Raw genomic sequence first — 12,454 nt, 5'->3', positions numbered from 1 at the left:
TGTCATCCCGCAGACACTGAGAAGCGAAGGCTTGCTTGCGCTGCTCAGCGTCTCTCTGTGACGACATCCAGATGAGCCGAGTTCATGTCCAATGAACTCGGCTCACCTCATGCACGTCACTGACAGCGTGGGAAAATTCTCACGCTGAAGCGGTGAGTGCAGGAGAATTCTCCCACGCTGTCAGTGACGTGCATAAGGTGATCTCATGTCCAATGAACTCAGCTCACCTCCTGCACGTCACTGACAGCGTGGGAGTATTCTCCTGCACTCAGCGCTTCAGCGAGAGAATTCTCCCACGCTGAAGCGCTGAGTGCAGGAGAATTTTCCCACGCTGTCAGTGACGTGCATAAGGTGAGCTCATGTCCAATGAACTCAGCTCACCTCCTGCACGTCACTGACAGCGTGGGAGAATTCTCCTGCACTCAGCGCTTCAGTGTGAGAATTCTCCCACGCTGAAGCGCTGAGTGCAGGAGAATTTTCCCACGCTGTCAGTGACGTGCATGAGGTGAGCCGAGTTCATTGGACATTAACTCGGCTCATCTGGATGCCCTCACAGAGAGACACTGTGGAGCGCAAGCAAGCCTGCGCTTCTCAGTGTCTGCGGGATAACAGTCTGGATGGCAGCGTTCTGCTGCGGTCCAGCCTGTCATCTCGATGTAGCAGAGCTGAAGCTGTCATGGGAACCATGGAAAGGTAAGGATGATGTTGCTTTATTATTTTTCTTTTATTTCAGGAGATCGTTGGCTTCAGCTGGAATGGGCGTGATGGTAAGTATGGTTTAATTTAGAACAATAAAGAATTGTGTGTTTATTTCAATTAAAGGACTTTTTTCTGGGTGTTGTGTTTTTTTTAAATACTTTACTAGAAATTCATGATGGTCATGTCTAATATTGGCGTGACCCCATGAATTTCGGGCTTAGGGCCAGCTGATAATGCCAAGCTGGCCCTAACCCCTTTATTACCCAGTGAGCCACCGCATCAGGGCCCTGGATGAGTTGGGTACAGCGCCAGAAGATGGCGCTTCTATGAACGCGCCATTTTCCGGGGTGGCTGCGGACTGCAATTTGCAGCGGGGGTGGCCCAGAAAGCTTGGGCCTCCCTGCGCTGCGGATTCCAGCCCCCAGCTGACTAGTTGTACCTGGCTGGACACAAAAACAGGGCGAAGCCCCACGTCAATTTTCTTTAAATTATTTCATGAAATAATTAAGAAAAAAAGGGCTTCCCTATATTGTTGTGTCCGGCCAGGTACAAATAGGCAGCTGGTGGTTGGGGGCAGCCCGTTCCTGCCTGCTGTACCTGGCTGGACACAAATATAGTGCGAAGCCCCACGTCAATTTTTTTTAAATTATTTCATGAATTTCCTGAAATAATTTAAAAAAATTGAAGTGGGGCTTCGCACTATATTTGTGTCCAGCCAGGTACAGCAGGCAGGAACGGGCTGCCCCCAACCACCAGCTGCCTATTTGTACCTGGCCGGACACAACAATATAGGGAAGCCCTTTTTTTCTTAATTATTTCATGAATTTCATGAAATAATTAAAAAAATTTGAAGTGGGGCTTCGCACTATATTTGTGTCCAGCCAGGTACAGCAGGCAGGAACGGGCTGCCCCCAACCACCAGCTGCCTATTTGTACCTGGCCGGACACAACAATATAGGGAAGGCCTTTTTTTCTTAATTATTTCATGAATTTCATGAAATAATTAAAAAAAAAGTACGTGGGGCTTCGCCCTATTTTTGTGTCCAGCCAGGTACAACTAGGCAGCTGGGGGCTGGAATCTGCAGCGCAGGGAGGCCCAAGCTTTCTGGGCCCCCCTCCGCTACAAATTGCAGTCCGCAGCCACCCCGGAAAATGGCGCGTTCATAGAAGCGCCATCTTCTGGCGCTGTACCCAACTCATCCAGGGCCCTGGTGCGGTGGCTCACTGGGTAATAAAGGGGTTAGGGCCAGCTTGGTATTATCAGCTGGCCCCAAGCCCAAAATTCATGGGGTCACACCAGTATTAGACATGACCGCCATGAATTTCTAGTAAAGTATTTAAAAAAAACACAACACCCAGAATAAAGTCCTTTAATTGAAATAAAGACACAATTCTTTATTGTTCTAAATTAAACCATACTTACCATCACACCCATTCCAGCTGAAGCCAACGATCTCCTGCAATAAAAGAAAAATAATAAAGCAACCTCATCCTTACCTTTCCATGGTTCCCACGACAGCTTCAGCTCTGCTACATCGAGATGACTGGCTGGACCGCAGCAGAACGCTGCCATCCAGTCTGTCATCCCGCAGACACTGAGAAGCGCAGGCATGCTTGCGCTCCTCACTGTCTCGCTGTGACGGCATCCAGATGAGCCGAGGTCATGTCCAATGAACTCGGCTCACCTCATGCACGTCACTGACAGCGTGGGAAAATTCTCACGCTGAAGTGCTGAGTGCAGGAGAATTCTCCCACGCTGTCAGTGATGTGCATGAGGTGAGCTCATGTCCAATGAACTCAGCTCACCTCCTGCACGTCACTGACAGCGTGGGAAAATTCTCCTGCAATCAGCGCTTCAGCGTGAGAATTTTCCCACGCTGTCAGTGACGTGCATGAGGTGAGCCGAGTTCATTGGACATGAACTCGGCTCATCTGGATGTCGTCACAGAGAGACGCTGAGCAGAGCAAGCAAGCCTGCGCTTCTCAGTGTCTGCGGGATGACAGGCTGGATGGCAGCGTTCTGCTGCGGTCCAGCCTGTCATCTCGATGTAGCAGAGCTGAAGCTGTCGTGGGAACCATGGAAAGGTAAGGATGAGGTTGCTTTATTATTTTTCTTTTATTGCAGGAGATCGTTGGCTTCAGCTGGAATGGGCGTGATGGTAAGTATGGTTTAATTTAGAACAATAAAGGATTGTGTCTTTATTTCAATTAAAGGACTTTATTCTGGGTGTTTGTGTTTTTTTTAACTTTGACTATGGGGTTAGTAATGGGGGTGTCTTATAGACGCCTCTCCATTACTAACCTGGGCTTGATGTCAGCTGGCATTATAAGCTGACATCAACCCCAACCCTATTACCCCCTGCCACCGCACCAGGGCAGCGTGGAAGAGCGAGGCTAAGTGCCAGAATTGGCGCATCCTATGAATGCGCCATTTCTGGGGCGGCTGACGGCTGGTGTTTCTAGCCTGGGAGGGGGCCAATATTCATGGCTCCCTTCCTGGGCTATTAATATCAGCCCCCAGCTGTCTGCCTAGCCTTTGCTAGCTATTAAATTAGGGGGGACCCCACGTCATTTTTTTTGGGGGGTCCCCCATTTTAATAGCTAGTAAAGGCTATGTATTCAGCTGGGGGCTGATATTAGTAGCCTGGGAAGCTCCGTGGGTATTACCCCCTTCCCAGGCTTCAAACATCTGCCCCAGCCGTCTGCTTAACCTCCGCTAGAGCCTAAAATTAAGGGGAACCCTACGCCAATTTTTTTAATAATAAATCCTTTATTTTAATACTAAATGACAAGTACAGTAACCAACACTATCACTGTACTTCATATATATGTGACTGACATGTTTCTATCTATCTAATCTATGTGTGATGCTCTATCTTTCTGTTCTAAATTGTCGGGTACCGCTGCTGAATTGCCGGCCGGCTTTTTTAAAGAGACAGTGCATGAAAACACTATTATTTTTTTAAATAAATCCTTTACACTAAATGACAAGTACAGTAAGCAACACTGTCACTGTACTTCATATATATGTGACTGACATGTTTCTATCTATCTAATCTATGTGTGAAGCTCTATTCTTTCTGTTCTAAATTGTCGGGTACAGATGCTGAATTGCCGGCCGGCTTTTTTAAAGAGACGGTGCATGAAAACACTAATATTTTTTTTAATAAATCCTTTACACTAAATGACAAGTGCAGTAACCAACACTGTCACTGTGCTTCTTATATGTGTGACTGACATGTTTCTATCTATCTAATCTATGTGTGATGCTCTATTCCTTCTTGTCTAAATTGTCGGGTACCGGTGTATGCCGCTGCTGAATTTGCCCGCCGGCTTTTTTAAAGAGAGTGTCTTCTGAGCAGTTTGTCAGCTTTTGGACACCTTTGCAGGTGTTTTCTATGTGTTTCTATGTGTTTTTGTTTGCCTGCCATTGGTTTTAACGGTGTTCGACGGTGTTCTAAGGTGTTCGACGAACAGTTCGACGAACAGTTCCTCGAACATCCCGGTGTTCGACGAACCGAACCGAACCCGAACACTACGGGGGTGGCTCAACACTAGTCGAGAGAGCCCCCCTGTGGTGGAGGCAGCTCTAAGCTTTTTAATTTAAATTGTCCCTCTAATTTGAATGAATACACTTTAAATCCATTTACAAGGATCTATTGGAGGGCAAGTCTCATGCCAGCAGCCGCGTAATTCCAGCTCCAGTAGCGTCCACTAAAGCTGCTACAGTTAAAAAGCTTTTATAAGGATCGAGCTCGGCTGTCCACCGCAAGGCATCCTAGTGCCAGTCCCAGCCCCTATGCCTTGGGGTGCCTCCTGATGCTCTTCACTAAGTATCCCGTGGTCCCGAAGCATTTCCTTTGAAAAAATTAAGTGTCCAAACTACAGGTGGTGTAGCTTGCTTAACAGCCGGGATAATCCGCTGACTAGCAGACACTGCTACTAGGCACAAAGTATTTCCTGGGCTAGATGCAGTTAAAAATTTGTAAGTAGATACTCTCGTTGGATGCTGAGAAAGCATTCCATAGAGTCTCCTGGCACGCCATATATGATTCTCTTAAAAAGCTTGGGGTAGGGGTCTAGGGGACCCTTTTATAGCCAAAATCACGGCCCTGTATCACAATACGTCACCTAGGCTGAAGATAAATGGAACTGTAGCACCGAGGGCTCGGTTGCTACAGACGTATTGCACCTCACCCAGAGGTGTGATATCTCACTCTCAGATAAGGATGGAGTGTGGATCAGGACCCGACACCTGCATGCATTACACCACATTGCCGTGGGGAAGGGCGACCAATATGCCCCTGAGATGGGCACGACAGTCCCTGTCCCTGGCTGGAGTGGGGGGAGGGAACACTGAGGAAGGGGAACCCTGCAGTGCAGGAGCAGGGAGGAAGCAGTTCCTGGGTGCATTGAGAAGGGAGTATAAAAGGTGGGCACCATCTTAGTTCAGTGCAGAGAAGTCTGAGCAGAAGTGGCAGGGAGCAGGGGCTCTGCATGAGCTCTGCTCCGGAGGCGGGCCTAGTAACAGAGGCCCAGGCCTGCAAGAGGGAGAAGGAAGGAAGAGGAGCGGAGAAGGCTCCAGGAACGAGGAATGAAAAGATCCCAGGGGTGCGGACGGGCGAGTCGCCACCGCACGCCCGAATCCACCTGCGTGGAGGGGTCAGGCCAAAGGGGGAGACCGGTCCCCGAACTAGTGGAGGCAGGAAACGACCCTCAGCTAGAAACCGGAGGCTCTGACATTTTATGTGGCGCAGCCCCTTGCTCCACCCGCTAGGAAGGCACCACATAGGGTCAGGGAAACTGGCGCCAAGTTTACCAAGAGGAGGCCCGAGGCAGCCGGACAGAAGTGTTGGTAAGAAAGGCCAGACAAAGGACACACAAAGGGGGTCCTGTGAAGCGCTCCAAAGTTATCTGGGAGTTGTCTGAGCCCCTCACCTGGTGAGCACAGTACGACGTGGGCAGCCGTTACCTGCAGACGTGGTCTGGATAATAAGAACTGTGAGTAAAGGCCCTGAACTGCATCACTGACTCCGTGTCGTTACTGCTGCTGCCCTGCACCATCACCCCCATCCTCCGCATACACTGCCCTGAGGCTATACTCCTCCCGTGGGGAGTTATGCTACGCTCTGCTGCACCCACAACACCAGCCTTAGCGGTCTGCCCTGTAGCGGCGGTTCACTCTGACCGCAATCCACGGGTGGCGTAGTCGGACATTTAAACATCAAAACCACATAAATAGTTCCGCCACTGGTTTGACCGCCCTGAGCCACGGAACTGGATCGCCGCCACGAAGACTACAACCACCAGCATCCACCAAAAAGTGTCCGGCTCCGGGTGTCCCAAGGCCCAGGGGGTGCGTCAGAACATTTTCATCACCTTTCACAATCACCAATGGGACAAGGCAGGGATGTCCTCTGTCCCCTCTCTTATACATCCTAGTGACGGAGCACCTGCTCTCATCAATTCGCCATAACCCCAATATTAGGTGGATTGAGGTGGGAGGCACCGAGTACAAGTGCTCTCTATTTGCTGATGATGTCCTAGTATATATCACTCAATCACATATATCCATCCCTGCTGTTATGGCTGAAATAGATCACTTTGTTACATGGTAAAATTTTAAAATCAATGCAGCGAAGTCTGAGGCCCTCGATGTCTCCCTCCCTAAATCCATATAGGATTCCATCCAGTCCAACTTTCCCTTTGCCTGACCCTCACAGGGTATCAAATACTTAGGAATTCCTATTCATAGAGACCTCTCCCATCTATGTTATCTTAATTTTGGGCCCTTTATTGAACAATTCCATACAGACCACGGTTGGCAAGTTAGAACTGTAAGATTCACTACGTGAACCACTGGTGTTTTGTGGAAAAGCACATGTACACCGCGTTCCAAATTATTATGCAAAAAGTGTTTAGGAGTGATAAGGGAAGAATTTGTTTGTTTGTCAGTTAAACTCATTGATGGTGATGTGTGTCAGGGCTCTTTATATCACTGTAAGCAATTGCAGACACCTGTGCTAATTAGTTTGGCAGGTGTGTCCAATGAAAGGCAAGACTACTTAAGAAGGCTCTCTCACATTATTAAGCAGCCTACATTTTCTGCCAAAATGGGAAAGAAAAAGGATGTGTCGGCTGCTGAGAAGCCACAAATTGTGGAGTGTTTAGGTCAAGGCATGACTACAATCAACATTGTGCGATGATCAGGATGAAGTGTCTTGGCAATCAAGAAGTATGTAGCTGATTCACAGTACACATGTGTGCGTGCTGATAAGGGCAAATTGAGGACTCTTTCCTACAGGCAATTACGTCAGGTTGAAACAGCAGCGGCAAAAAAGCCTTGTCATAGCAGCAGACAAGTTTTTGAAGCTGCTTGTGCCTCCAACGTCCCCCGAACAACAAGATGCAGGGTCCTTCAGAGGTTTGCAGCTGTGCATATGCCATCCTGTCGACCTCCTCTATCCACTTCACACAAGCAGAAACGGCTCCAGTGGGCCAAACATTACATGAAGACTGATTTCAAAACTGTTTTGTTCACGGATGAGTGCCGTGCAGCGCTCGATGGTCCAGATGAATGGAGTGGAGGATGGCTGGTTGATGGACACCCCACGCAAACACGGCTACAGCGCCAACAAGGAGGAGGTGGAGTAATGTTTTGGGCTGGAATCATGGGGAGAGAGATTGTCGGCCCCTTTAGGATCCATGAAGGCGCTAAAGATGAACTCCATAATGTATGTGGATTTTCTCAAACAGCACTTCCTGCCATGGTTCAAGAAGAAGAACCGTGTATTTCACAGCAAGATCATTTTTCTGCATGATAATGCACCATCTCATGCTGCACATAAAACATCTGCATCTCTGGCTGATATGGGCATAAAAGGGGACAAACTTATGGTGTGACCCCCATGCTCCCCTGACCTCTACCCCATTCAGAACCTTTGGAGCATCATTAAAAGGAGTGTCTATGATGGCGGGAGGCAGTTCACATCTAAGCAACAGCTCTGGGAGGGTATTCTGTCCTCATGCAAAACAATTGAAGCAGAAACCATCCAAAACCTGACAAATTCAATGGACGAGAGAGTTCAGAAGCTCCTTTCGAACAAGGGGTCCTATGTGAAAATGTAACATCACCTAGAATAAAGTTTTGAGTTGAAAACTGTTTGATTTCAGTTTCTAACAACCTGCTAATGCTTATAATTTCAAAAATGACCATTTTTTTGGTCTTTATTAAAATGAAAAGGTTGATCGAAAAGTTTGGGGGATCTAAGAGTGTGGCAACCCAGTAGTCATGATTACTTCGAATTCTGACAATATGAGGGTCATGCTGCAGGTAGTGCAGCAAGAAGGCACTTATGTGTCTTGCGCATCTCGGAGCCCCAAAATTATTTTCCGGGCTAGATGCAGCTAAAAATTATTTTTAATTTTAAATCTGGTGAAGCTTATTATAGATGGCCTAATAGGATCAGTGCTGCACACTGCTACAAAGCCCAAATTATTTTCCAGTCAAGATACAGATAAACATGATTAGTAATTTGAAAGCTTAAAACGGTTGGTAGGGTGATTTTAACCAATCATCAAGCTTTTACTCTCCCCAGGATGACACAGGGGTAGAAAAGTCGTTTCGGATCCATGATTTGTTCATCTTTATGAACGTGAGTCTGTCTACATTATCAGTGGAGAGCCGCGTGCGCTTATCTGTCAGCACACCACCAGCAGCGCTGAACACACGTTCAGACAGAACGCTGGCTGCGGGGCATGACAAGATCTCCAAGGCGTAAGTGGCTAGCTCCGGCCATTTATCCAGATTGGAAGCCCAAAAAGAGCAAGGGTCCAGTGACACAGTCGTGGCTTCAATGTTTACTTGGAGATACTCCTGTACCATCGTCTCTAGGCGTTGACTATGTGTCAGACTTCTTGTCTCCTGTGGCCTTGCAAAGGATGGGCTAAAAAAGTGGTGAAATGATTCCGCAAAATTGATGTTACCAGCAGATCCTGTGGTTCTGTTACTGTTTGAGTGCTGAACACTTGACGGTCCCACGGTTGGCAAGTTGGAACTGTGAGATTCACTACGTGCACCACTGGTATTTTGTGGAAAAGCACATGTAAGATTCTGCAACAGTCTCTGCTGATACTCCTGCATGCGTGCATCCCTTTCTATGGCAGGAATAATTTCTGCAAATTTACTTTTGTACCGGGGATCTAACAGTGTGGCAACCCAGTAGTCAGGATTATTTCTAATTCTCACAATTCGAGGGTCATGTTGCAGGTAGTGCAGCAAGAAGGCACTCATGTGTGTTGCGCATCCAGGAGCACCAAGTCCCTGTTGTGTTGGTGGCGAGGTAACAATCATGCTTCCTTCCTCTGTCCTCTCCCCCCAACCTCGCACAACAGAAATGTGATCAAGGTCTCCCTCATCTGATGAGTCTTCCATCAGTTCGTCCTCCACTTCTTCCTGGGCTCCTGCACCTTCCTCACTAGTTTGGCTGCTACCATGCGCCCTGGTAAAACCATCTCCCCCACCCTCACATGCCTGCCGCCTTGGTGCTGCCGACCGTCTGGACCTTGCAGATGTTAGCCCTTCCGCATACAACTCCTCCTCCTCTACTTCCTCCACCTCCTCTTGTGCCACCACCTGACTCCGAATTCTGTTTAACATGTGCTCCAGCATGTAAATCACCGGAATAGTCATGCTGATAATGGCATCGTCAGCACTAAACATCTTCGTCGCCATTTCAAAACTGTGCAGAAGGGTGCATAGGTTCCTGATCTGAGACCACTCCTCCAGCGTGATTTGCCCCACCTCTGAATCTCGTTGGCCCAGGCTATACGTCAGAACGTATTGCACCAGGGCTTGTCGGTGCTGCCACAGTCGCTGCAACATGTGCAGAGTTGAATTCCACCGGGTAGGCACATCGCATTTTAGCCGGTGAAGTGGCAGGCCCAACGACTTCTGTAGAGATGTAAGTCGCTGAGCTGCGGGATGCGAACGGCGGAAGTGAGCACACAGCGACCGTGCCCTCTGCAGAAGGCCATCTAGTCTGGGATAGTGGGCTAAAAATTGCTGGACAACCAGGTTCAACATGTGAGCCATACAAGGCACGTGTGTGACATTGCCCCGGCGAAGGGCCGCACCCAGGTTTGCAGCATTGTCGCACACGGCCTTCCCTGGTTTCAGGTCCAGTGGAGACAACCATTCATGAAATTAGTTCTCCAGAGCTGACCACAACTCCTCAGCTGTGTGACTCACATTTCCCAGACATTTCAATGTAAAAACCGCCTGATGACGTTGAGCCCTACTGCCAGCATAGTAAGGAGGTGTGCAGGATCCCTTCTGCGCAGTTAGAAAGCTTGTGGCATGACCAGACAGGCTTTGGGTGCAGGTGGAAGACCGAGAGGAGGTTGAGGAGGCAGAAGCAGTGGTGGAACTTTGACATACAGAGGATTGACGCACAACTCGTGGGGACGGCAAGACTTGGACAGCAGCCCCTTGTCCTGCTGTCACCATAGTTACCCAGTGCCCAGTCAGCGACATGTAACGCCCCTGTCCATGCCTACTCGTCCAAGTGTCTGTGGTGAAATGCACCCTGTCACACACAGAGTTTCTCAAAGAAGCGGTGATGTTGTGTGCGACATGCTGGTGGAGCGCAGGCACACCTTTCTTTGAGAAGTAGTGCCGACTGGGCATCTGGTACTGGGGCACTGCGACGGACATAAGGTCTCGAAAATCCTCTGTGTCCACCAGGCGGAAAGGCAGCATTTCTGTAGCCAAGAGCTTGCAGATGGTGAAATTCAACCTCTTAGCTTTCTCATGGCTAGGAGGAAATGGTCTTTTACTTGTCCACATCTGAGGGACCGAGGGCTGGCTATTGTGCTTAGAAGGGGTTGATAAGGGTGTCCCCGGCAAACTGCCGGTCTGTGAGGAAGATGCAGGCGGACATGTTAGGTTGCCTTGATCCAAAGGTGGTGCTATCGATGTCGGACAGCGCTCAAGACCAGCTGGTGTTACCACCTCCAAAGAAAATGATGACCTGCCAATCACGCTGGCTGTTGCGGGTAAAGAGGTGGCAGGTCTGCGCCCCAAAACAGGTGTGACTGCTGTCCCCCCAGTCACAGAGGATGAAGAGGCCGCGGATGCACAAGATATGGCAGACAGTGGTTGGCCCGGCCGGCTAGACCGCATTGGAGCACACTGAGCTTCCCACTGCAACTTATGCTTCATGTCCATGTGCCGGTTCATGCATGAAGTACTCAAACTATGTATTTTTTGGCCTCTACTTAGCTTTTGCTGACAAATGTTACAGATAACACGAGTTGGGTCATCTTTATCGATCTGAAAAAATGCCCAGGCTATGCAAGGCTTAGCACCCATGCGACCTGAAGAGCCACCACGACTTGTGGTGAGAGGCAGAGTTGTGTTTGAGGATGCAGTTGTTGACGTGCTTCCAGTACTACGTCTCTGTCCAGGAAGGCGCAACCTGACCTCGTCGTCACTAGCATCTTCCTCCACCTCCTCTGCTGACCTCATCTCTTGGCTGACTGTGGGTTGACAGTAAGTGGGATCTCCGACCTCATCATCATCACCCTGTGCGTTATCACACCCGTCGTCCTCAGAGCCAACCTGTTCCTGCCCTGACAAAAAACTAAAGTTGTCGCTCCAATCAGGTATTTGAGTCTTATCATCGTCTTCCTCATTGTCTCCACCAACAGGAGTTACAGTTTGCGAATGAGGGTCTACATTATGGTCAGAACCTTCTGCGTCTGGTCCTGGATCCGACTCATAAAGATTCTGGGCATCAGTGCAGATCATTTCCTCGTCTGGATTCACAGAAGCGCTGGAGTCGACCTCTGATTCCCAGGCTATAGTATGAGTAAACAGCTCTGCAGACTCAACCATCTGTTCTACCTCATACTCAGACGGGCAGCTGGAGATTTGGGAGCTGTGAGGAAGCAAGTGCGATTTGGGTGACACCTTTGAGGACTGGAGTATTTGTGATGTTGAAGTTGATGTGGAGGAGAGCCCACTTAAAGGAGCACTTGATATCCGTTGAAGCACCTGCTGTTTTTGTGCCTCATCTGGAATTTGTAGCGATTGGCGTGGCCGTAAGAAAGGGATCTTATCACATTGTCCGCTAAAAGAAGTAGACATTTTAGTTTGGCTGGAAGATGGTCTTTCTTCTGCACCTAACCCACGGACACAACCTTTTTTCCCCTTCCCAACACGCCTATTCCCCTTTCCACCAGCAGCAGGCCTTTTTCCACTCATTTTGGTGGTTAACTAATTCACAACTCTGGAGTTGTTTGCACAAAAAAACAATGGATGGTAACCAAGCAGAGCTGAGTGGCCAAACTGTGGTATTAGGCCAAAACTATTGGCTGGGCTAGATGCAGAAAAAAATTATTTTTAATTTGCAACCTGATGGAGGTCAGTATAGATGGACTAATAGAACAAGTCCCACACGCTGCTAGAAGCCCAAATATTTTTTCAGAGATAAATGAAGAAAAAAATTATTTTTAATTTGCAACCTGATGGAGGTCAGTATAGATGGACTAATAGACCAAGTCCCACACACTGCTAGAAGCCCAAATATTTTTTCAGAGCTAGATGCAGAAAAAAATTATTTTTAATTTGCAACCTGATGGAGGTCAGTATAGATGGACTAATAGACCAAGTCCCACACACTGCTAGAAGCCCAAATATTTTTTCAGAGCTAGATGCAGAAAAAAATTATTTTTAATTTGCAACCTGATGGAG

The sequence above is a fragment of the Phyllobates terribilis genome, unplaced genomic scaffold (assembly GCF_046119375.1).
Source record: "Phyllobates terribilis strain yellow unplaced genomic scaffold, ASM4611937v1 Scaffold_4__5_contigs__length_816908805, whole genome shotgun sequence".
In the NCBI taxonomy this organism is placed as follows: domain Eukaryota; kingdom Metazoa; phylum Chordata; class Amphibia; order Anura; family Dendrobatidae; genus Phyllobates; species Phyllobates terribilis.
This window is presented reverse-complemented; position numbering follows the sequence as displayed.